Source organism: Euprymna scolopes, chromosome 38 (genome assembly GCF_053919585.1).
Source record: "Euprymna scolopes isolate OS-2025 chromosome 38, ASM5391958v1, whole genome shotgun sequence".
Lineage (NCBI taxonomy): Eukaryota > Metazoa > Mollusca > Cephalopoda > Sepiida > Sepiolidae > Euprymna > Euprymna scolopes.
This window is the reverse complement of record NC_136519.1, coordinates 218,714-244,880: the sequence shown is the minus strand read 5'-3', so window position 1 is coordinate 244,880 and position 26,167 is coordinate 218,714. Positions and strand designations below refer to the sequence as shown.

At 34.4% G+C, this 26,167-nt stretch overlaps 1 long non-coding RNA gene across 1 annotated transcript; it reads left to right on the top strand.

Moving 5' to 3' along the window:
* On the top strand, positions 1-25,944 carry LOC145263038 (uncharacterized). Its single transcript, XR_013864457.1, has 2 exons — positions 1-369; positions 21,613-25,944. It is a non-coding gene; the product is annotated as an uncharacterized LOC145263038 (long non-coding RNA).
* Positions 25,945-26,167: the final 223 nt, after the last annotated feature.

The following is a 26,167-nucleotide window of genomic DNA, read 5'->3' as shown; positions in this document are numbered from 1 at the left end:
TGTTGTTGTTTAACCATTTTTAAAGGGCTTTCCTTTGGATCATGTGATCTTTGAAACAAGACGGAAGCATCGACAAATATCTTAACTTGATAGGAATTCGACACAAACTAATGAAGGGACATTTTACATGGGGAACGAAATGATGATTACACCGTGTTTCGATGACCTTAATTCGTCGTTCTTTTGCACTTGATTTTCTTTTTAAATAATTTCACGTTTAAATCGTGTTTTTCTTTTTTTGATTTTGATTCTTTTATATCTTCATATATTTTATTTCTTAATGAATTGGACACACAAAATAAATTTTCTAAAGTAATCCTAACAAACAAAACAAATTCACCCCGTTATTTTTTTCTTATTGAATTCCAGGTAAGTTATTATTATTTTTTATACACTTTTAACAAATTTACATCCAATAACCTGAAACATTAAAAAAGTTTATTTTTATTTTTTATTGTAATCTAAAAATAAAAAACAAAAACACACACACACACACACACACACAAAAAATATTGCGCCCGCCATGCTTTTTATGTAGTGGCTTCCTTCAGTCTTGACAGACTATGGATACCCACTGTAAAGGGTACCTGCGCGTGAAATTTGTGTGGCAAGAGTTGCGCAATCCTCAACCACGTCTCTCCTGAGTCAACATTGTTACAAACCAGTGGCAAGTTTAGGTAAAGGACGACCAGGTAGGTGTGTCAGAATTTTGGAGGAATTTTTGACACCCCTAATAAAAAAAACTGTGAATAAAATATAAAAAAACTCGTAATTTCTCTTTTTAAAGAGGGTTGTTTATTTTCTTTATGGAATATACTTCCAAAATAAACTATCAAAGTCGTTTAAAAAAAAATAATACAAATATTATTTTCTATTACCCCCCCCCCCCCCAAACCGTGTTTACAAAGTGCCTGCGCGCCTTCATGCAGCCATTTTGTTTACGTAATGAAATCAATTGAATTTTATGAGTTATTTTTTTTTCAATTTTTTCACTTTAAAAATCTATCAAAATTTTTCTATTGGTTCAATTTTTACGATATTTTCAGGTTCAATGTGAAATTTTATGCTCTTTCCAATAAACTGAATATAATATTCTAGACAAGTTGGTTTTTTTTTAATCCCCCCCCCCACATTTTGAAATGTCTGTTAAAATGAAAATAATTAATTTTCTCACTTCAAATTTATATATCACAAATTGAAGATAGTTATTTGCAAATTTACCTGTAAAGTCCAAAGTTTAAAACCTTTTTTTTAAAAAACCATGTTGATTTTTTTTAAAGTGAAACCTTATAATCTTCTTATACTGCACAGAAAGTTTTGTTTAATTACGACAATTATTTCTATTTCATTCAATGTTTTTTTTTAGATATTTAAAAAAATATTCACTCCATAAAGAAGAAATAGAATATATTAAATCAAAAACTAATATATTTCTTTAAGAAAAAAAAATAAAAAAAGAAAAACATTCCTTGACTGTTGTTTTTTTTTTATAAGTAAAATGTGCATATTTTTTACCTATAGTGACACATATTTCTTCAGGCGCAAGGCTAGACGGCTAATGTGAACGTGTGGTTTTTACACCCTTCTGTCCATCTGTATTTCATAAAAAAAGAACAAACACTGCTTCAGCGTTTCGCTAACAACGTAACAATGCTTACATAATGGCAGCCTTTTCAAATGGTTGTTTAAAAAAAAAATATTTAAAAAATACATGGAATTTAAAATATAAATATGGATGAATTCTTAACAATGAAGAATGGAAGTACCCACTGAATAGTATTTTTATAGGTAAGTGATTTTTTGGAATTTATATATATATATATATATATATATATATATATATACATATATGTATATATATATATATATATATATTTATCGAAGCAAGTTAAAATTCATAGATTTTCTTTGAAATATTTTTTAAAGAAAACCGATTAAAAAAAACAAATATGACATAATTTGCTATTAAACCTGTTATTTTTTTTTTATTTGGTCTTTGCTCATTTAATCGAAAAAAAAATAGGGTTTGAATTACATTATTTCAAGTAGTTATAAGCTTGGAAAGATAGGAGGTTGAATTATTCAACTTTTTTTCATGCATTTTTAATGTCGGTTTCTGACACTGCTAATGACTAGGTGTATCAGAAGCCGCCATTAAAAATGCATGATAAGAACTTGAATAATTCAATTTACTATCTTTCAAAGCTTATAACTACTTGAAAAATGTAATTCAAACCCTAATTATTTTTTCAATTAAAGGAGCAAAGATTGTAGATCTAGTAGAACGGACACCATATTGCATGTCACTAAGAAGGTTATTTCTGCTGAGGTGGTTGACTACTTTATTTAATATGGATTCCAGCAACTTAATCATGACACACAGGAGACTTATTGGTCTGTACTGAGAGGAAGATGACCTGTCACCTGAATTCTTAAATACAGGGCATACTGATGAGGTTTTCCAGGGTGTTGGGAAGCAATTCTCCTTAAGACAATGCTTAAACTGTTTTGTAAGTATAGGGGCAAGTTCTGCTTGAAGCTTTTTTTCAACACTATAATTGGAATGCCGTCAGGGACAGTTGCTTTACTGGAATCAAGGTTCTTAATTAGCTTGGTGACATCATGCACATATATTTGTATGTTGCATAGCATGTTCTGTTATAGGGGAAAATACGGGGAGTTGATGGCCTCTCACTTATTCCCTTTTTGGAGGGTATGTGGGTGCACCGAAATCGAATGTGCATGCCCCACATCTGTGTAAAGTCAGCAAATGTCTTTCCGCAAAATGCAGTGCCATTAGCAATTCGGTCGGTACCCCTTTTTCACAGAATATACTTTTCAACTGCTTAATGACGCTAGCAGAATCCTGTCGGTGCAACTGCCTCCAAATAGTAAAATGGCTAGGGCCACAGTCTATCAATGTCAGGTACGACTGAGTGCTGAAATGGATTATATCCATAGCAACCCTGCTCCAGGTTTACGGGACATCAAGCCTATCTGGCTTCCAATGCACCGGAGCTGGATCTATGGACTGGCATTCTTTACAATCCCCAACCACCGACCACACTTCAATTTCAGTTATTAGTGGATTTGCTAACTTAAAGAACCATGTCCTTTTCACACCGAGATATCCACTATACTGATGAATTCTCTGTATCTGAGACACGTGTTCATGTTCAGCGGCCACAGCACACACAAGTTCTCTGAGTTCTGTTGCTTTACGGATCTCATTTAACCACAGCTGTGGTACTTGAGTAAGTTGGTCAGCTCTGTTATCGTGAGACTTAACGAGCCCTACATCAATTGTTAGTGCATATCCCAAAGCCAAATCTCAGAGCGTGGAGAGGCGATGCCTAATTAACATTTCCAAGACTGCTTTGGTGTGCACACTCGTCTGTCAGGACAAGGTGTCAGTTATCCACTGATATACACAGGCAGAGTCCGTTTATAGATGTATGATTTTGGCTTTCTACTGTAATGCAAGGTTAAGGCCTCACAAAACAGCATCAAGCTCAGCTAAATTTATGTGTTTGTCTTCATGCACTGTTTCGAGCCAGCTTGTGTCCTCTGTCATGGAACCATTGCTTTCCACAGCCACGCCTGTAGCAATGGAACTAGCGTACACCCACACTGTAACATCTCCACAGACACGCCAGTCACCTTTTACTGGATCGTCCTGAGCTGCTCTCAAACAAATGTCTTCGATCATCCATGCTAGAATAGAGTTTCTCACTTCATCATCCCATCTAGTCGTCATCATATTTGCTCTTCATTTTACAGACATTGTGGCAACACGTAATCAGCCACACACCAGGAAATGACCAGTCAGTTTACCATGCACTGAAAATACAATTTGGTGAGTAAGTTTATCAGGCACTGCTGGAAGGTCACTACCACGTGGCCATAACAATTTTCTGTGCTCCTCCTGGACATGTAATCCCAATACGCATGAACCCAGTTTCAGCTGTTCTGAGGTCTTGCTTTCCAGACCAAACTTCTCCAAATGTTCCTTGACATGGGTCACACAACACATACTTTCATTCACAAAACTGTTGTCAATATACGAAGACGTAGCCATGTTTATAGTCTTATCTTGGCTGAGGACGGTATTGACAATTGTCCGCATTATTAAAGGGGCAACATTAAGCCCAAATCCAAGGCAGGTGAGACAATATCACTGTCCATTGATCTCTATTGTTTGGAATGGCCACAGAAATTTGTCAACATGTACTTGCAAATAGGCTCGGCATAGATCCAACACTGCAATGTTTGGTCCCTGTTGTCGCCATTCCCTCAATTTTTGCAAGCAAACATCTGCGTTGGCCGTATGAACGTCCACATACTTATTTAGCTCCCAGTAATTCATAACAGCCGCACTTTCTGTTTGTTCCCCTGCACAACAGCTATGAGGGGAATTAGACTTTTCCTCAGGATATGGTAGTAGCCAACCATTGTCAATCTACATCTGCAGTTCGCAATCATATTCCTCACGAACTGGTGTTGGGGCTGAATACTCTGCAAGTCTATTTCTCAATGTAAGTGGAGGTTTGACGCCAGTCCATTTCCACGATGTGGTCCACTTTTGAGTGTTCTGTTCATACACTGCGGAGAAGTCAGGCTTCGTGATGGTGATAGCAGCAAAATTGGTCTTGCTGTGGGAAGGTTACCTCACCTTCACTAGACACAACTACTTCTAGTCGCTTGATTGCATCCAGCCCAAGCAATAAATCAAATCCCAGCAAGTATCTATCAACAACTAAGACTTTTATGCTAATGTTCCGCGTTACACTAAGGTTCACTTGCACCATTCCTTTTCCACAGCAGTTAAGTGTGCTTCCATCTGCTGTGAGCACCAGGGTCACTTTTCTCGTCCATTCCTTACAACACAACTTGCGGACCAGTGACTGTGTGCACCAGTATCCACTAGAGCTGTACGCGGTAGTCCATTGATGTGAACAGTGATAAACAGCAATGCACCACTTACATCAGTTTGGGGGATGATTGGCGCTGAATTCTCGCCTCCTTGTTTGTTTCCCAGACAAAATCTGGCAATGTGTCTTTGCCACTTACATTGGTAACACATGATAACTTGTCGATGCTTGGCACTAACATCTCTTCCCGTTGCATTATCCAGTAAGCAATCGCTTGCTCTATGATTGAGTCCATTACACTTGTAACACCGCCCTGAAGTGTCTGTCTCCTTAGGTGTAATTTGTGTTGACCATGCAGCTAATGCAGCTTGTTGTGGAACTCCCATACAGTTCTTTAAAATGGCACGAGCGCACACCAGTATGTGTGATCTAGGTTTCCATCTGGGAGGATACTCGTAATAAGTCTTCTGCATGCTCCGGCAATCTAGCAATGAATGCACATTGAAGGCATTGATCCGATACGCTGCTGAACAGGACCACAAGCCTGTGTAGTTCTGCCAAAAATACATTGACTGTTTCACCTGGTTGGAGGTGGTGTGCTGCGAACTGCTTCCATGCAGCAAATGGATCCAAAGCAAATGCTGTGTACAGTGTTTTCTTTATACACTCAAAATCGGCCTGCTTTTCGTCGCTTAATTGCTGGTACACAGCATATGCGTCGCCTGACAAACACATTGGAATGATGCACTCGATGTGCTTCACCCCACTCAGCTGACATATTAGTTCAGCTTTCTCCAACCACTCCACCACTAACTGTCTGGGTTCACTGCCATCAAATACAGGTATGAGCTTCAGGTCAAAGGCTATGATAGCCGAAATAGCTTGTCACTACATGAGGAAGAGAGCACCAGGAAAAAAAAGTATATATATATATATATATATATATATATATATATATATATATATATATATATATATATTTGTTTTCACATGTGACAGCACGGTTCTTAACAGATTCATCCATGCAATTCTGAATACCACCGCCAAATCGACATGCCACGCCACAAACAAATACCATTGAATTGACACACACGTTCCCAAGCAGAACCGAACAATCTCGCCGAATCGATACAAAAATCCAATAACGTGAGACACATTATTAAAAATGTGTATTTCAAAACCCGTAAATCACTTATTGGCTTGTTCTTTTCATAGCCATTGGGCAAAACCAAATCGTCACTTTGGGGTAAGATGGGTGTAGTTCATTAGTGGACTTCATTTGTAATCGAAAGGTCTCAAGTTTGCTTTTCACCACAGGTAGGCCCGACTCATATGTTTTTGCACTTTCGCGCATGCTCAGCACATATAAAACGAACTTTGTTTGTGTGAATTTGTTCCCTATGGGCTCCTAAATGGCTGCACTAGTTTTTTTTTATTTTACACGAAGGTACTTTATGTGCCTGGCAGAAATCCCTGCAGTGTTGCTGTGTGTGTGCGTATGTGTTCCATTAAACTAATAGGCTGCATAAACTTCTGCAGTGTTTGTTTGTGTGTTTTTGTTTACATGTGTGTGTGTTTGTGCATGCATGTATGTGCCATTAAACTAATATGCTGCAAAAACTTGCGCATGTGTTTTTGTGCTCACAGGCATGCATGTGCACATATACATACATACATACATACATACATGTGTGTGTGTGTTTTTTTTTTGTTTGATTGAGTGTGTTTTTGTGTACGTGTGTGTGTGTGTGTGTGTGTGTGTGTGTGTGTGTGTGTGTGTGTGTGTGTGTGTGTGTGTGTGTGTGTACCATAAAACTAATTAAACTGCGTAAACTTGGGCACACATGTGTTGGTGTTTATACGCATACATGAGCGTGGGTGTTTGTTTTTTTTTTTGCTTGCATGCCTGTGTGTTTGCCTTGAGTATGTGTGTGTGTCCTTTTTTTGTACATATGTATTCATTATGTTAGCATAAAGGTGCAGCATCAGAAACGATATTACACTTTCAGTCTTGGCCCGAAAACAAACTTATTATATTTACTGGTTCGGTGTTGTGTTCTTCCACTTTTTTATTTTGTTTCCTTTTCAGTGCATTATATTCACATAGGCATGGTAAAAATAATCTAATTAACAATTAGATAACTGAAAGTAAAATTATCAACTCCTTATGAATTTATTCAAACGGTCTTTTGGAATTATAAATATGCCACATGATGTGGTGCTTATTAGCGTGCTATTTTTTAAAATAGTATTCTCCAGTTAAATTAGAGTTGTACAATATCTTTTTGGTTATTAAATTGTTAGGTGAAAGTACAGAATAGTTACAAAACTACCAGCAGTTCGGTAACATAAGTGCATGCAACTGAAAATAAAAAGTTTAAATCATTCCTTTATCTCGTTAGATCAACCCACTACACCAAGAATATATATAATAAAATGATTATCCCCGTATATAAATTCAAGTTTTACGATATCTTTTTTGTTTATTAAATTGTTAGGTGAAAGTACAGAAACAAGTGGCAATTAAGTGAATGGTTTATTTTATTGTCGCTACCGTAAATAAAAAAAAAGTGCAGCAAAAACAAAAATAATAATAATGATAGTAATAGTTAAACAAATAAATAATTTACGTTTCATTTCATTTTTGAAGTTTCCAGCGCAAAGTATTTTTTTATGGTGATTGGGCCAGGGTATTCCCATTGAAAACATCAGACTCAATGATAAAAATCATAAAAATAATATTAAAACATTTCTTTTTTTCAAACTCATGACTGTTACGTTTGTAATCGATGAGATTAATGTAATAAAAGAAAAACTAGGTGTCTTGTGTGGATTTCAGAGGTGGGGGCATTTCCATAACCGTCAGCACTTTTTTTTCCATTTCCATTAAACCATAGCAATGCCTAGCCAGGTAGAGCTAGTTATATAATAATATTTTTGAATATTCTTATAGCAAATTATCCTAAATCTTATTTAGACAAAAAATTAATTTATTCATAAACCTTTTACAAAATATCTAAATGTTTTATTGATCGAGACAAAATGGCGGTGAATGGTGTGGTTTTGACAAATTTAAATTTAAAATTCTATTAAAAATAGTAGAAAATGTTTTATATTATTCTGCTTTTTATATGATAAAATTCGGGCTTTTATCTTTCTAGAAAAAAGTTGCTCAAGAATAATGGATTTTAATAGATTTTAATTCATTTATAAAAAACAACTACTAATTTTATTTTCCATTTTTGGCCATGCCTATCTTATATAGTCTAATATTACACGTTCATTTGAAATGGTTTCTTATCTCACAACTGTTGTATTGTGTTTCGTATGGATATGGAATTCCCAATAGCACTCTCCCTGATGAAACGCTAGCTCTGTATACTACTACAGTAGCGTCCGCCATGTTACTTTATAGTGTTGACATTGGACTTGACGTATCATTTTTTGTGCTAATAAAAACCTTATTTAAAGGGTATACAGTATTTGTTTTACTTTCAACAATTTTATTAGAACAAAAGGGTAAAAAAAAAAAGTAAAAGATTTTAAAAATCGATTGTGCCCTGAGGCCTTCTCGATTGGACGTAAACCCTAATTCATCTAAAGCCGAGCGAGAATTTAAGCACTGGCTTGCTACGTTCAAATATATTTTAGCGGCACTACCCCAGGAAAATCTCAACAAGTTGTTGGTCCTGATAAATTTTATTTCACCGGATATTTTCGAATATGTCAGCGATTGCGGAAATTATGAAGAAGCCTGTCTCAAGCTGGAGGAACTCTTTATCAAACCAAAAAACGAGATATACGCACAGCATCTACTCGCCACGAGGCGTCAGCAACCGGGAGAAAGTCTGGATGAGTATCTTCGGGCATTACGAGTCCTTAGCAAGGACTGCAATTTTAGGGACGTCAGCGCGGCAATATACGCTAATGAATCGATTCTGGATGCCTTTATTGCCAGAATTCAGACCCATACAATTTGCCAGCATTTGTTGGAAAATAAAACACTCGACCTGGACACTATGTTTGACCAGGCCTGAGCACTGGACAATGCAACGAGGAATATGGAATCGTATTCACCAGCACGATACCGGGATTTTAGACACTGCACACTTTGCCCAGTCCAAAATAAATGTCTAACAAAAAGCGTAGTTTATCAAGCAACAATATTTGCGAAAGAAAACCCGAATAACAAGAAATATTACATAGGCATGACTTCCTTAGATTTCAAAACCCGATACTATGACCACAAAAGCACATTCAAAAAGAAAAAACACCGTATAAAAACAACACTAGCGAATAAATACTGGGAACTCAAAGAAAGCGGACATTCAGCGGTAATCGTATGGAAAATAATGAGACAAGCTACCACATGCAGACATTTAGACGACCCATGTAAATTATACCTCCATGAAAAAATTTTCTATCCTGTACTTTAAAGAACCTCAACATCTATTAAACTGTAGGCGGGAAATAGCAAACAACTGTGTTCACAAAATAAAACTTACTCTAGGATAGCGGTACAAAATAGCTTTAAAACTAACAATAACAATAGAAAACAAACAAATAAATAAATTAAATAAACATGAATATACATAAACGATCACACACATATATATATATATATATATATATATATATATATATATATATGTATATATATGTGCATGTATTGTGTACACATAGGTATATTTATATGTATAAAAAAAAAAAAGGAGAACGTCTACCTAAAACCACTAACCTAGTTCTAAAACAGATCCTTTGTTTGATAAAATGCATGCCCATTGACTGATAGGAAGGGGCGCGGTGGATACTAGAAAGCTGATTGGCCAACTAGAAATCCTCAACATATATAAAAACAAGAAGCAACGACAGAATTCGCGCATAAGCCTGACGAATCCTATAGTTGGATGAAACGCAGAATATTCAGTGTAGCTTAATCGCCATATATATTTTATAAATTACTATATATATATATATATATATATATATATATATAATCACCAAAATTTCCGGCCTTAATGAAGGGGAGACTAAAACTTGCTACTATGATTTCAAATGATCTGAAATAAGATCTTAAATGAGATCTGATAATAATAAGACTTGATTCCAAATATTTCTCATATGTTATATCTTTCCTGTTTTGAAAATAGGGTTCGATTATGAATAACTCCACTATCAAATAATAGCAGCAAGTTTTAGTCTCCCCTTCATCAATGCCAGAGGTTTTGGGGAATTATCAGATATTTTGTAATTTATATGCAAAACTAGGGAAACAAATGACTATGATTGAAACATTTTATGGTTGTAAAATGTCCCAAAAGTAGACTGAATGATGGATGAGCACCTTAATGTGCGACCATATATATATATATATATATATATATATATATATATATATATATATACTCGTAGCCAAATTGAATATTAAAATTCTCATATCTTTGGTTCTATGGGACTAAACTTCAGGAAAATTTACAGGCTTTTTGCATATATTAATACTATTCTATGGTTAAAATTTTATGACAATTTGTAAAAAAAGAACCTATATTTTCAAACCAATAAAATATGCCCAAATTTGCCTACATTTATATATATATATATATATATATATATATATATATATATATATATATAGTATCGGCCATAATATAAGGAATGAAAAAAAAAATTACAATTATTCATGTATATTTAAAAAATTAGTGCATGGATTTTTCTGAAATACTCAGAATAAACAAATAGAACCAATGTGTGTAAACTAGTACCAAAAAAAAAAAAAAAATTACAATTCAATATTGAGAAATATTTTAGTTTAAAATTATATCTGTGGATTTATCCTGGCCAAAAGTTAAAGAACGAAATAGAAAATTTATTTTTAAGAGACTAAACTTTACAATAGAATAGCTAGTTTTTAATATTGGAACTGCTGATAAGCACAACAAAGAAAAATGGCGTCACTGACTCGCAAAACTCTGTCTCTCCAAGAAAAAAATTAATTTTAGACGATTACAACAATTTCTAATATCGTTCGAAGATCAAAAAGTGTTGTTCATCGTGTGATAGCTCGATATAAGAATAAAAATACATTAGAAGCATCCCCTAAAACCGGCAGACCCCCTAAAACGTCTCAAAGAGAAGATAGGATTATGGTAAGGCAGGCTCTTAATGACCGATTGAAATCCGCAACATCAATTTCTCGTGATTTTAATGAACAGACTGGGAAAAATATATCTAGAAAAACTGTTTCTCGACGGTTAGCAGCTGCTGGATTGCATGCCAGGGTGCCAGTATCTAATCCCTTGATCTCCAAGAAGAATAAAAATAGCCGTTTGAAGTTTGCCCATAAACATGTCGTCTGGAGTGATGAACAATGGGCTACGGTTCACTTCAGCGATGAATCCAAGTTCAATTTGTTTGGATCTGATGGAAAGAAGCATGTACGGCGTAAAGCAGGTGAACGATTATCCTCCAAATGTGTTAAAAAGACACTTAAATTCGGAGGGGGAAGTGTAATGGTGTGGGGTATGATATCCTCAGAAGGAGTTGGCCCTCTAGTTCGAATCTATGGTAGGGTTAATGCGGAGACTTATAAGCAACTCCTTCAACAACATGTCATTGAAAATTTATGCCTTTCACCTAATCAGCCAAGCATTTTTATGCAAGATAACGCCCCTTGCCATAAAGCTAAAAAAGTGATAAGTTACCTCGAGGGAGGCCAGCGCAGAGTCCGGATCTGAATCCGATAGAAAATGTTTGGAAAATGATTGGAGAAAGAGCACAGACGAGGAATCCCCAAAATCAAAATCATTTGTGGGATTTATTGAAGGAAGAGTGGAAAAAGATAAATCCTGAATTTTGCAAGAAACTAATCCAGTCTTGTGGTCGAAGATGCAGTGAGGTCATAAAGAATAAAGGGATATTCACTAAATATTGAATGAATTTATTTTTTAAAACATTTGCATTAAAAAAAACATAAAGTTTCTATTTCGTTCCTTAACTTTTGGCCAGGATAAATCCACAGATATAATTTAAAACTAAAATATTTCTCAATATTGAATCGTAATTTTATTTTATTTTTTTTTGTACTAGTTTATACACATTGGTTCTATTTGTTTATTCAGAGTATTTCAGAAAAATCCATGCACTAATTTTTGAAATATACATGAGTAATTGTAATTTTTTTTTTCCGTTCCTTATATTATGGCCGATACTGTATATATATATATATATATATATATATATATATATATATATAGTGTCATGGCAGGCCAGCTTTAGTTTTGCTGCTTTGGGATGAATTTTTCTTAGAGCTTTTTTGCTTGGTTATCTCCCCTATGGCCTTGCCAGGCCACTAATATATTGCGTTGCATTTTTTCTTTCCTGTTTGGAAACCATTTTTCTCCATAATCACTGAACTCTGACTAAGCGTTTGCCCCCCCCCCTTCGATCTGGAAATCACCAAAAAATTATGCCTAAATGAGCCCTTAAGTCAATCGTTGCCCTATTGTTATGGTTGAGCATTACAAAATTGGCTTTCTTTCATATCAGGTGATTAAATCATGATTAAATTTGGTGGCCTAAAATATTGTTTGAGAAAATCAACCCATTTTAAGTGTGAGTCGATGTAGCAGGTAAGTTGTTACACAAAATCCCTTTTATTTTTTTACCTTTTTGAGATCAAATATACATATACCTGTTGAGGGAGTTGTCAACTGTGAGTAGACTTCCAAACAGTTGGTTTGTGTTCCAACAAGAGTAGTTGGTTTGCGAAACCTAAATGGTATTCACTGTGAGTGCATCCACCACGACTTATTGATCTAGTGTTTTTCATCAATTCACTGTTTAGGTATCTCGTTATAATACATCACATATGAGAGTACCTTCTTTCACAAAACCTTACACTTATTCCTAGCATGTTTTTCTCACCTATGATCTTGGTGTTTTCCAGACTACAGTAAAGAGTTATTTGCTGCCTTTGCGTTTATCACATTTAGTTCTTTTTACTACTCCTTATATCAAGTGGCTTAATACCTTGTCCGTAGTGACTCTTATATAAACAAGCTAAATGATTCTTTATTTACTCGATTGAATCGGATTGTAAAAAGGCAATGCTATGATTTTTTGATTAAAGGAAATACATTGTGACAATCCATTAAGATAGGCACGGCCAAAACGGAAGAAGAGAGTATTTTTTTATGAAGTCTCTCTTTAAAAATCTACTAAAAATCAAGTGATTATCCAGTCAATTTTCACACTTTTTTATTTGTTGTTACAAATATGCTTAAAATAATCAGCCAAAACTGAACAAAATATATTGTATTGTGGAGAGGCTGAGGATTGTAGCTAAAACAAACAAAAAAAAAACTGCGAACAATCAGATTTTAAGGTTGAAACTCCGTCTTTTGAATGTGTTTAATTTTTGATCTTTTGTGTTTTGAAGTGTGAGATTTGTTGAATATTTTAATAATAATTATTCTTTTACATTAGCAATATATATATATATATATATATATATATATATATATATATATATATATATATATATATGTATATATATATTCATTATTTTATGAAAAACACTATTTTTAAATCTTTGAAAAATAAATGAATAATTTTCTTTTAGTGAACCCAATTTTGCTAATATACCATTAAATAAGAAATGCTGTGAAGAATGGATACCAAAAAAGAAAAAATCGATAAATAACTGCATTTTGCTAAAAATATGATAATTTGTTTTGACAATTTTTCGTTGAATTCGTTTTGCAACTATGGCAGTCGATTAACACACATGTCGAACTTCTAAAGCTTGAATTCGTTTCACAACTACGGCAGTTGATTAACACACGTCGAACTTCTAATCACACTGATGCAGTTGATACACACTGTCCTTGATCTTCTGAACATACTCCTTTTATTGTCCAAGCGTTCGTCATCAGCCAATCGGCGGCCAGAAAAACAGTCATGTGAGGGGTGACGTCATCGCTCAATAATCTTACAAAAACCACAGCCGCCATTTTTAATTTCTGCCCTCCCTGTGATCCTCCCAGCAGATAAGACAATATGCACAGACATGGGGTCGCTTTCTTCCTTCATTCTGTTCGACTTTACATTCGTTACATGATATTACCTCACCTATGGTATACCATAAGGGCTATAAACAGTTGTTTGTATTTACAAACTGTTATCTCCCCCATTTCTTTTTAGTTGTAACTTGCGCTTGATAGTAATACAGGGACAAGATGACCAAGTGTGATACCAGATGCAGGAGTTGTCTCCAACACATACAGCACATAGCATTCCCCAATTGGTAACCCATCTGGTATTGGCCAGCCTCATCGTTGCTTAACCTCGAAGATTATGTAGGCAAATATATAATGTATCACTTATAAAAAAGGATTAAACCCTTATAGAATTAATTCTTCACTTAATTGCCAAATCAAACATTAAAAATAAAAATTTACAAGACTAAATAAACTTCATTCAGTCCTATAAAAGCAACCATAGTTTCTTTCAAACTATCATTAAATTTTGTTTTTTAAATTTGCCACACGAAATGTGTAAAGTGAGATAAAAGATGAAATGATTTGAAATTCAGGTACTTATCTTATAATATTTTTGCAGATTCTTATAGTAAATCATCCTAAATCTTATTTAGACAAAAAATTAATTGATTCAAAAGCCTTTTAAAAATATTTGAATATTTTTATCAATCGAGATAAAAATTGTGGTGAATACTGCTTTATTGGAAATTTTTAAATTAAAATTCTATTAAAAATAGCAGAAATGAATTTTATATCATTCTGCTTTTCATATAAAAAAATCCAGGCTTTGATCTGTCTGAAACAAAAAGAAAAAGAAAGTTGCCAAAGAATAATAGATCTTAATACATTTTAATTCATTAAAAAAAACAACAACTTGTTTTTCTTCTATTTTTTGGCCGTGCCTACATTAAGAAAAAAAAACAAACTATTTTTAAATAAGAGAAAATAAACCATTAAACATTTTTCACTTTACAACTTTATCATTTAAAATGCTTATCTTACATGTTCCTTAGCTTAAAATAATAGTTAAAAAAATATGAATGTGTTAGTCACATGCCATAATATGTTTGGTTACATTTTCAAACGTGAGTTCAATTGATCATGGGGTATGCTAACTGTTAGATGTGTGTAATAAAAATGAAGACTTTTTTAAATGAGCAAAAAGGTTTTATTCAACATAAAATACAACCAGTAGGGATGCATAATAAACGGACTACAAACAGAACGAATGAAGGAACAAACATACCAATTTCCAACAATATTTTTAAGTCTATACGGCGCATGTACTCATGCTACACATTACATCATAACACTCCCTGTCACATTTTATTTAAATTTCAGGTAACGGATGATCTTCCGTCCCCATTTTGTTAATTCTGAAAGCAATCTCAAAACGTCCTTCTTTGCATCTAGCTGCTGTTGCTCTTCTGTTTCTGGACACTTTGTTTTGTCAGCTGAAGAGAAAGATTCACCATTTGGTGTGGCATTATTCTTAAAGGGCTCCTGGTTCAGAGCTATTTGATAGAGTAGACTCTGGTGGTTTACAATGATCAGTGAAGACAGGAGATCCCAGGTTTGTAAAAGGTGGGTCAGTGGCAGGGGTGGGAGCTAGGTCTTCCGTCGAGACTGTTGCCTGACGGCTATCAGGGAAAAAAATTCTGGCAAAATTGGAAGTTGCAGAAATTATTTTTACTGATTCTACTAGGGGGTCAGACTTCTGTTGACGGGCAAACTTTCCTAGGCCTCTTTGCAACCACTCAGGGAGGGTGTATCTGGTACCCGACCTCGAAAAACTGAACATTCTCTCGTGGAGTTGTTAGTTGCTGTACAAAGGAGAAATCTAATAGAGTGCAAAGCAATGTCAAGTACTTCTTGCCAATGACGATCATCCAGTTGCCTGGTCTTAAGGGCGAGTTTGATCATTTTCCAAAACATACCGTTTACTCTCTCACATTATCCATTACCGATTGGATGGTGTGGAGTTGAATGGGTGATCACAACTCGATGTTGCCAGAAAAACTCTTTTAGTTCATCTGAAATGAACTGACTCCCTCGATCACTGGATGGAATCTAGGCAACTAAAGAAGGTAAATAAATTCTGGGGACATTTTATGACAGTTTTTGTTGATATATCCTGGCATGGATAGACAAAAGGATGACGTGAATATTCATCTACGATAACGAGTAGGTATTTGCAATTATTCGTAGATGGGTTTTAACCCATGAAACCTATTGAGAGGCGTTCAAAGGGTGATCGGGAATGGATTAAATGACCTGAGAGGGGGTTGAAGAATCTTGGTTTTAGTTCAGCACATATTTGACATTCAGTGCAGGTGCATTTAACATCTTCCATAGAGAATGGTAGATTTTTCTGTCTCACAAAATGATTCAGCCTCGATACTCCTGGACAACAGAGTGCTGCATGGAGATCTATTAGTGATAATGAGCATGAAGTAGAACATGAATGAGAAACAGTATCTGCAGAGCTATTAAGGGAACCTGGTCTATATACTATATCATAAGAATAGTTGAAAAGTTCAAGTCTCCATCGAAGTAGTTTATCATTTTAATGCGATTTGGTGTCTGAGTGTTGAACATATATGAAGCGGCCTGTTGGTCAGTAATGATGGTAAAATGTCAACCGAGTAAGAGATCATGCCATTTACCCACAGATTCGACAATGGCTGCTGATTCACATTCTACTGGTGAGTGTCGATGCTCTGACTGTATCAGGGTCCTGGAAAAATACACTACGGGACGTCCATTTTGAGAAAGGCAAACTGCTAATGCTGTCGCAGATGCATCTGTTTCTATTGTGAATCCTCAATGGCTGCAACTGAAGCCTTACAAATTTCATCTTTTATTGCCTGAAATTGATTTTTGAGTTTTTCAGTAATAGAAAATGATGTAATGTTTAACAAAGGTGAAATTCGATCGGAGAAATTCTCTACCCACGGTGAATAATATAAGAGACCTAAGGCTCGTTTGAGTGACTTGCTATAGTTCGGAATTGGTAATTATTTTAGTGGTGTGAGTCTATCTGGATCAGGACTGATTATTCCATTTTCCAATAGGTGCCCTAGAAACTTGAGTTTGGTTATACCATATTTACATTTTTTAGAGTTCAGTTGCAGATTAAGACGATTGACAACTTTTTCAAATGCTTTCATATTTTCGTACAATTCTTTATAAGTTTTCCTCTGATGACAATGTCATCTATGTAGGCAAAGGTACATTTGAGTTTGTGTTTTTGGATTATATTGTGCATAATGTATTGGAACACAGCCACCGAGTTTGTTAATCCAAAAGGTAACCGAGAAAATTTGTATATGCCTCTGTCAGCTTCAAATGCTGTATAGATTCTTTCATCTTTACGAATAGGGCATTGGTAATATGCAGACTTCAAATGTAATTTATTAAAAATTTTAAATTCTGATAGTTGGCATATAATATTTGAAATTTTGGGAGTGAAAAAGCATCAAGAAATGTATATCAATTAATAGTGGCAGAATAGTCAATGACCATGTGACGCTTATGTCTTTCATTGTGGGGTACCAAGATTTGAGCTCTCCATGGGGGATTAGATTTTGTTATAATTCCTTCTTTTAAGAGTTTCTGTACATCATTCCGAATAAATTCAAGATCAATTGCAGAGTAATTCCTGCATTTTGTTGCAATTGGTGTACAGTTATTTGATAAATTAGCAAAAAGAGCAGGTGGCTCTATTTTCATCTGTGTGACGTTACAGATTTGTAAGGAAGGTATTTTTCCATTAAAAAGGAATTCTACACGGTTATGTAGCTGCATGAATTCTTGCCCAAGTATAATAGGGGTACACAGGTTGGGTAGAATAGAAAAACGCATATTAGGATAAATTTGTCCATTAATTGTGGTAGATGCAACAGTGACCTTGGGTTTTGCTTGTGAGGTTTGAGGAATCCATACTTACTGTGTCAGTGGAAGGTAGTATACAAAGGTCGAGTGATCTTACAGCTTTCATTTTTATGAAGTTATGAGTGCTTCTGCTGTCTACCATAGCTTTCAGACAAGTGCTGTTTATTGTTGCCTTTACCATAGAATATCGTGAGCGAGGTGTGCATTGAGATGAGGCCGTGAGAGCAATATATGCAGAGCTAATTCTTATATTAGGTGTTTGCTTTCTTTTAGATCGGCAAACTTTAGAGAAGTGACCTGTCTTTCCACATGTAAGACAGTCAGCATTCCTAGCAGGACAAGAGTTTCGAGAATGATTTTCACATCCACAGAATTGGCATTTGGCATAGTGAATTGATTGATTAGTTCTAGAAAAAGCAGCACATTCTTTAGTTAATTCAGACGTAGGATTATTTTTAGATTCTTCTGGATACATTGATACTTTTGCTACAACTGACGAAGTGTCATAAGCTGCTGCATTGTGTTGAGCCATTTTGAGACTTCTAGCGGTTGTTACTGCATTATCCAAATTAAATTCACAGCTTTCTAGTAGTCATATTGTTGAGGAAGTGAAATCTGTAATAAAGGCAACCTGTATAACTAGTTCAGCATGCTGAGAAGCAGTGACGTCCTCGGACTTACAATCCTTGGAATGATTTTTTAAAGTTAAGAAATACTGATCAATTGATTCACCTGGTTGCTGTTTCCTAGTAGAGAGTAGGTGACGAGCAAAAACAGAATTAACTGGTTTGACATAAGTAGATTGAAGAATACTAATGGCTTTCTTGAATGTTATACAGTTTGTATATCATGTAATAGACTTTAGGTGACATATAATTAATAAGTATACTTAGCTTATTCGGAGGATTTTCAGGATGAGCGACTCTCAGAGAGTTGATACAATTAACAAGGGTACGATGCCAGTGGTTCCATTCGTCAGCGGTTGTTTCCGACGATCCTTCAGATTTACTAGGCCTCAAAATCGTATGCATTGTTACTGTTTTTTTATTATGTTGAATAAATTGCAATAAAAATGAAAACCTTTTTAAATGAGCAAAAAGATTTAATTCAACATAAAATACAACCAGTAGGGATGCATAATAAACGGACTACAAACAGAACAAATGAACGAACGAATGTGCCAATTTCCAACGTTATTTTTAAGTCTATACTGCACATGCTTACTCACGCTACACATTACATCATAACAATGTGTATAACATAAAATATGAAAATAACAAAATTAAAAAGTAAATCCTGGAGAAAAGATGAAATTAAGACGTCAAATCCAAAGAAATACGCTTAAGTGTTTTTATTTGTTTATAGGAATTAATACCTTTACAATCTTATTAATAATTAAAAGTAAAACATTAAAACACATGTGATCACAAATAATATAATGTTAAGCTGAATTGGAGGGAAACGAATATTTCTCCACCAGAAACCATTAGTTTGAAAAAAAGAATGGACAAATTTTTTTTTTTTAATTTTTTTAAATTATATTTTCACCCCAAACAGGGGCAACAACTACTGGGGTACTATGTAGGGATTTTGGCAGCAAGATGTTGGTTCACGTTGCACTTGAATTTCTGCACGTCAGTACAGTTGGGTAAGCAGGGACCTGGAATGGAATTCCAAAGTCTAGCGGTTCTGGGGAAGAAACTACTGGCGAAGAAAGATCTTTTACATCTAGGGATCTCTACTGTGTGGGGGTGGAATTTTGCAGTCTGTCGGGTCTGTCGAGGGTGTTCACGTCATGGGGGCACAAGTGCTTGCAGTTCGTTAGATCATTCACCATTAAAATACTTGTAGAACAGGCAGAGGGATGCAACGCATCGTCGATGGGACAGAGGCTGAAGCTTAGATGCCAGTTCAGGGCCTATCAGATTTGCAATTCTCTTTTGAACCTTGTCTAGGAGCGAGAGACTAGTAGCCGATGCACCAGCCCAAATATGACAACAATACTCCATACATGGGAGAATGGTTGCCTTATAGAGGTGCAGGATACTTTCGGGTGTTAGTTGAGAAATACATTAGATAAAATAAACAATGTAGTTTGAAAGGCAAAAACAATGAAAAAGCCAGCATCAATCTGCATGCATTAGTTGTATTGTGATAAAAGCTTTTGCTAAAAATGTGCTTAGGTTAAATGTTCTATTATTTATAGTAATATAAATATTTAATATCACTCATATTTTAAAATCAAACATCAAAACACTTATAAATTAAACACCTGTGGTTGCAAATAATGTTTATGTACAGATAAATTATGCGTGAATGGATATTTAAAAAAAATTTTTTTCACCCCAAACAAATCACTATGCAACTGGGGATAAGAAGCCACTACTTAGGACCAAAAGTACAAGGATATTCTATAATATTACAGTTAGATTAAATATGTATTATCCGTTTATAGTTATTTAAATATTTCTAATATTTAAAGGTGAAACATTCAACACACTTAAACGCTTATGATTAAAAATATTTTTATGTTCATATGAATTAGGGGTGAACAAACATTTTCTTTTCATCACAAACAAGGCATATTAACACCTTGATGTAAGGGCCTACTATTTGGGACTATTACTAAGTGACGATTAGCTCGATGTCTGTACACGTTACATTTAAACTATTGAATTTCTATACAGTTAGGGAAGCAGAAAGCAGGTAGGGAATTCCAAAGTCTAATTGACCAAGGAGACAACTATAAGAGTAAAAGGCTTTGCGGCATGTAGAGATATCAACAGGGAAGGATTTTGCTGCTTGTTGGATTAAGTAGAAGTCAAGTCAATTACTATAGCTTCATCAGAGCACATTCTATTTAATTACATAAAAATGAGTATAGGGGTTCAACATTATGACGACAGGATGAGACCAATTAGATTTGAGACATTCTTAGAACCTTTCTAAGACGAATATTGTTATGGTAGTTGCACCAGCACATATGTGGCAATAATACTCAATACATATTCTAATGCGTCTAGGGTACTCTCAGTTAAAATTAATTTTCTAGCGGGGTTGAGAAATCTCACTTTTTAAGAAGTTTTTGTAATGATCTCAAATTATTTGCTAATGACTTGATGATAATTAAACTAAAAAAAAATTTGTACCAATATTTAAAGACATGTAAAACATTTACACCCTTATCAGTTAAAAGTTTGTTGTAACAAATAATTTTTATTGTCAGGTGAATTCGGGGTGAACGGATATATTTCTTCAAACACACTTTTGATTGATTAATTGACAAATATATAAGAAAAAATTAAAAAGGATAAATAAAAAATGAATAGAATTTCACTAGGATTTTAAACAAAATTAAAGTTTTGGATACTAAAAGAAAATATTGTCGATCCTTTTCTGATAATTTTGCATATTTATATATGAATTATACCTATGTGCTTGAAGAAGGCAAACCAAGTAATTTACTCTTATTGTAGCATTAATATATATATACATATATGTATATAAGTATTTACTTTATATATATATATATATATATATATATGAATGTTTATTTTCTTACCACAATGAAAATCATAAAATACTCTATATGCAAGTTCTACTAAGTTATATATATACTAGCAACACGTGTATCGACTGGTTCTGTGTAAAGTTAGAAAATATTTGGTTATTTTTTAACGTGTCTTCTATGATGCTTCAGATTAAATTAAGCTAGAGTTTGTGAGTTAAATATAATAATATTGACAACAATAAACAATACTATACGTAAATACAAATACTAAAAATATTGAATTTCATTTATTTTGCAGATGTTCCTGATTGAAGGCTATTATTGAATTTTAATGGAGTAACGGTATCCTATAAACAGTTCTTACTATATCTTCCAGACAACAGAGACATCTGTGGAAAGGTTTATTACACTAGACACTTCTATTCAACAAAGTTTATGAAAACAAAACATCTTGAAGATAGTGTTTTGGGGGAATATATATTTGATTTTCAAATAAATCAAAAGGTAAGAAATCAAAACACAAATAGAAACATGAAAAATTTAACTGGAGAAAAGTCACATTCTTGTAAAATGGCTGATTTTATTTATAAAAGTCACATTTAGAAACACATAAAAACTCTCACTGGAAAAAGGCCACATTCTTGTAAAATGTGTTGATATTTCTTTTTGCAAAATACGGTTTACTGAGACATGAGAGCACACAACGACATGGTCCTGTAAAGAAAGCAACATTATACCAGTTGTTTTAGGAGCAACTGGCCTTATGAAAAAAATCTGAAGAAATACTTGGAAAAAATCCTATGAAGAGCTAATTGGTATGGAATACAGATAGCAGCCATAAAGAGAACAACATATATTCTTAAAAAAAAAAACTCGGATATAAATTCAAATCAGAATGAAATCAAGTGTTAGCTCCACTACGAAGCCCCTTGATCTCTTAAAACAAATCAAAGCCAAATAATAAAAAAGAAAAAAATTGCACTTAAAGAGAAGTAAGTGTATTTTAATGAGCAGTTAGCATTTTAAAAAGATCTCTCATGTAAAATATATGAGATAGCAGGTAAATGTTTAGCATCTGGTTGCATATTCAGTCCTCAGCATAAAAACTGATAATTAAATTGAAATAAGAAAGAAAGGCAATGCCCCTGTAAAACGTGTAAATATTCTTGATCTAAAAATTAAATTTAATGAGACACATCAGAACTCACGCTGGTAATCCACATGTTAGCCTTAGGTAGGAGTTCGCTTGAAGCAAAATAGAACAAAAGAGGGAAAACCACATTCGTTTAAAGTGTTTCGACATTTTCATTCTAAAAAAGCTTAATTACACATATGAGATCTAATGCTGGAGAAAAGTCACATTCTTGTGAAGTGTGTGGATATTCTCGTCCACATAGATCAGATTTAGTTAGGCATATGCGAACTCATACTGGGGAAAAGCCACATTCTTGTGACGTATGTGGATATTCTTGTTCTAAAAAATCAAATTTAGTGACACATATGAGAACTCATACTGGGGAAAAGCCACATACTTGTGAAGTGTGTGGATATTCTTGTTCTGAAAAATCAAATTTAAGGATACATATAAGAACTCACACTGGGGAAAAGCCACATTCTTGTGAAGTGTGTGGGTTTTCTTATTCTCAAAAATCATCGTTAGTGACACACATGAGAAGCCACACTGGGGAAAAGCCACATTCTTGTGATGTGTGTGGGTATTCTTTTTCGCAAAAATCAACGTTAATGAGACATATGGGAACTCACACTGGGGAAAAGCCACATTCTTGTAAAGTGTGTGGATATTCTGCTTCTGAAAAATCAAGGTTAGTTAGACATATAAGAATTCACACTGGGGAAAAGCCACATTCTTGTGATGTGTGTGGATATTCTTTTTCTCAAAAATCAACATTAGTGACACATATGAGAACTCACACTAGAGAAAAGCCACATTCTTGTGAAGTATGTGGATATTCTTGTTCTCAAAAATCGGACTTAGTGAGACACATGAGAACTCATATTGGAAAAAAGTGAATCAAGTGCAAGTAAGATACAAATAATTGCACTAAAAGATCTTTTGATTGAACTCACTAATATAGAGGTAAGTGTCAGACATCTGGTTGGATGTCTCACTCCCTAGAAAAAAAGATGATGAAAAAAAAGAAAGAAGCCACATTGTTGTGAAGTGCGTTGATATTCTTGTTGTGAAAAATCAAAGTTAGTGAGGCATATAGGAACTCACACTTACTTAAAAAAAATAAGAGCCAAAATATTTACTTTAGAAAAAAATAAGAGACTAAATTATGAAATTCAGCAATTTTAAGTCCCCTGGCACTGATAAAATACCAAATTCATGGTTAAAGCAAGTAACATCACTATATCCACATTACCTACTAGCCTTCAGCAGAATCCAAAAACAGGAGACACCAGAATGGCTAACTACTGACATCACAAATCTCCTCCCCAAAATAGAAGAAACCCATCCACCCAGTAAATACAGGTCAATAACATGTTTACCACCTACAAATGGCTCACAGGTATAATAGCAGATGAAATATATAACCACCTTGACTCTGGCAAATATCTAGAAAATGAGCAAAAAGGATGTATAAGAAAACAGGTAGGAACAAAAGACCAACTATTGATCAACAAAACCATTCTTGAAGATTGCAAAAAGAGGGGAAGAAATCTTAGTATGACTGAAATTGAATATAAAAAAGCATTTGATAGTGTCCCTAGAGAGAGAAAAAATAACAAAATATGATGCCCTCAAAAATTACCTCAGAACAAAATGGAGGCTAAAACAAATAGATATAATACCGGTAGTGGTCAGTGCAATAGGTCTGATGAAGAGAAACCTTTCAACCTACCTGGAATCCATCTAAAAAAAGAGCCCTTGAATACTCTACAATCGTGGGTTAGGTTCCATTGCACCATACAACCATCGAAATAAGAAAAACGAGTGAAGCATGCATGGTCCCCTATGAGTGCACAGTGAGCGAGACATAAAAAAAAGTTCAGCATTTGCCCCCACCTCCATTCAGTCTCAAAAGTCCTCAAGGGACATCAAATCCTGGTGAAAATGAACAGTGCAGTTTTAGGCCTTAACATATATAAATTTGAGTTCTGCACCATGCAAAAAAAAAGAAATGACTAAGTCCATTATTCCCCCCCCCTCCTATTTAGCCCCAAAAGTCCCCAAGGCCCTAACATATGTAAATTTGAGTTCAGCACCATGCAAAACTGCTAAATAGACATACACAGAAAATTTTGGACAAATATGGTAAAATAGTCCCCAGAATAGTGTTTTTATTAGCCCTAAAAGAGCCCTTGGGGCACAAACCCAAGAGTTCTCGCAAAGTATAGGCAAACAAAATTATATAGAAATCGGTTACTTACAACTTTTCAGAAAGTTTTATTAAAAATCCAGGACATTAATTTTTTAATAAGCACAAAAGTGTAAATTTAAGCCATTTTATCCCGAAAGGCACCTCTAGGGGCACAACCGGAGTTTTCCCGGAAAATCTGTTCTGTTACTTTTTTACTCATATTATGTTTAATGTTCCAAGGCGTAGTTATTGAGAAAAGTGCGGACGGACAGATGGACAAGGGTGAATTTACAGGTCTACTCTCCTTTTGTCAGGGGACCAATAAAAAAAGAGAAGACCCTTGGATACAAATTCAAATTGTAATGGAATCATGTGTTAGCTCTAGGATGAAGTTCCTAGCTCTTTTAAAACTAACCAAAGTAAAATAATAAAAATGGGAAAAGACATAATCTTGCACTATATGTGAATATTCTTGTTCTCATAAATCAAAATTAATGATACTTATGAAAAACACAATTAGTTCAATTGCAAAATATATGTATAGTCTTATTTTAAGAATTCGAATTTATTTCTATGATAACTTCAAGCTAAGATTTTCTGTCCAAGCTAAAACAAAATGACCAAAAAAAGAAAAGAAAAAAGAGGCCAATTAGGTATTGAATGTATTACTATGCGGCGAAAACAGGGCTGAAATGCTAGAGCCAGGAATAATGCTTGTTAAGGTTTGATTGATTTCTAGTATGACAAATTTCCAGCATAGACAACCTACATAATCTTTGGTTGAAGAAACTAGTATCACTCCATAGCAACAATAGTCTTTGTTTCATCAAATTGTTGATTAGTATGGAAGCCAAAGAAACATAGTTATTAAAAAGCGATAAAACCCTCATAACAGTCAGGCACTGTGGCCTAGCAAATATAGACAAAAATAAAAGCTCTTTACTTACATGCAATATCTGTGAACAATTATTGCCTGGAATGTACCTTAAAATACAAGCAGGATGCAAGAGGAACTCTGTTCGCACCAATAACCAATTGTTGATTATTGTTATATAATGATACCAAACAGACCAATCCTGGTCACGGCACCAAAGCGACACATGTTACATAATGGTACCAAAGAGACCTAAGATATATATTAAGTGATATTAATTCAACATGTTACGTTGAGGAAGATCTATGTGGCCTTGACAGGTGTATATAAAATGTTCTTCTTACTAATGTGTAAATACAGAGTGCATACATGGCCTAATAAATGTCTGCAGTGGTTCTTCAGTATCTGAACCATTGGGGCATGTTTTACAGTCTTATATCCCGAAATAATTTTGTCTAGATGTTGATGTGTGTGTGTATCAGACATAATTACATATACATATTCATTTGACGACACCTGTTTTTCTGCTCTGTTCTTCAGCCAATCTTAGGAGAAGGACTCTCTTTAACAAAGACGTTTCAAGACAGACCAAGATGCTGTGTATTTTTATATATAAATATTCTTTCATTTCTCCAAGGTAGTCGACATAGCAG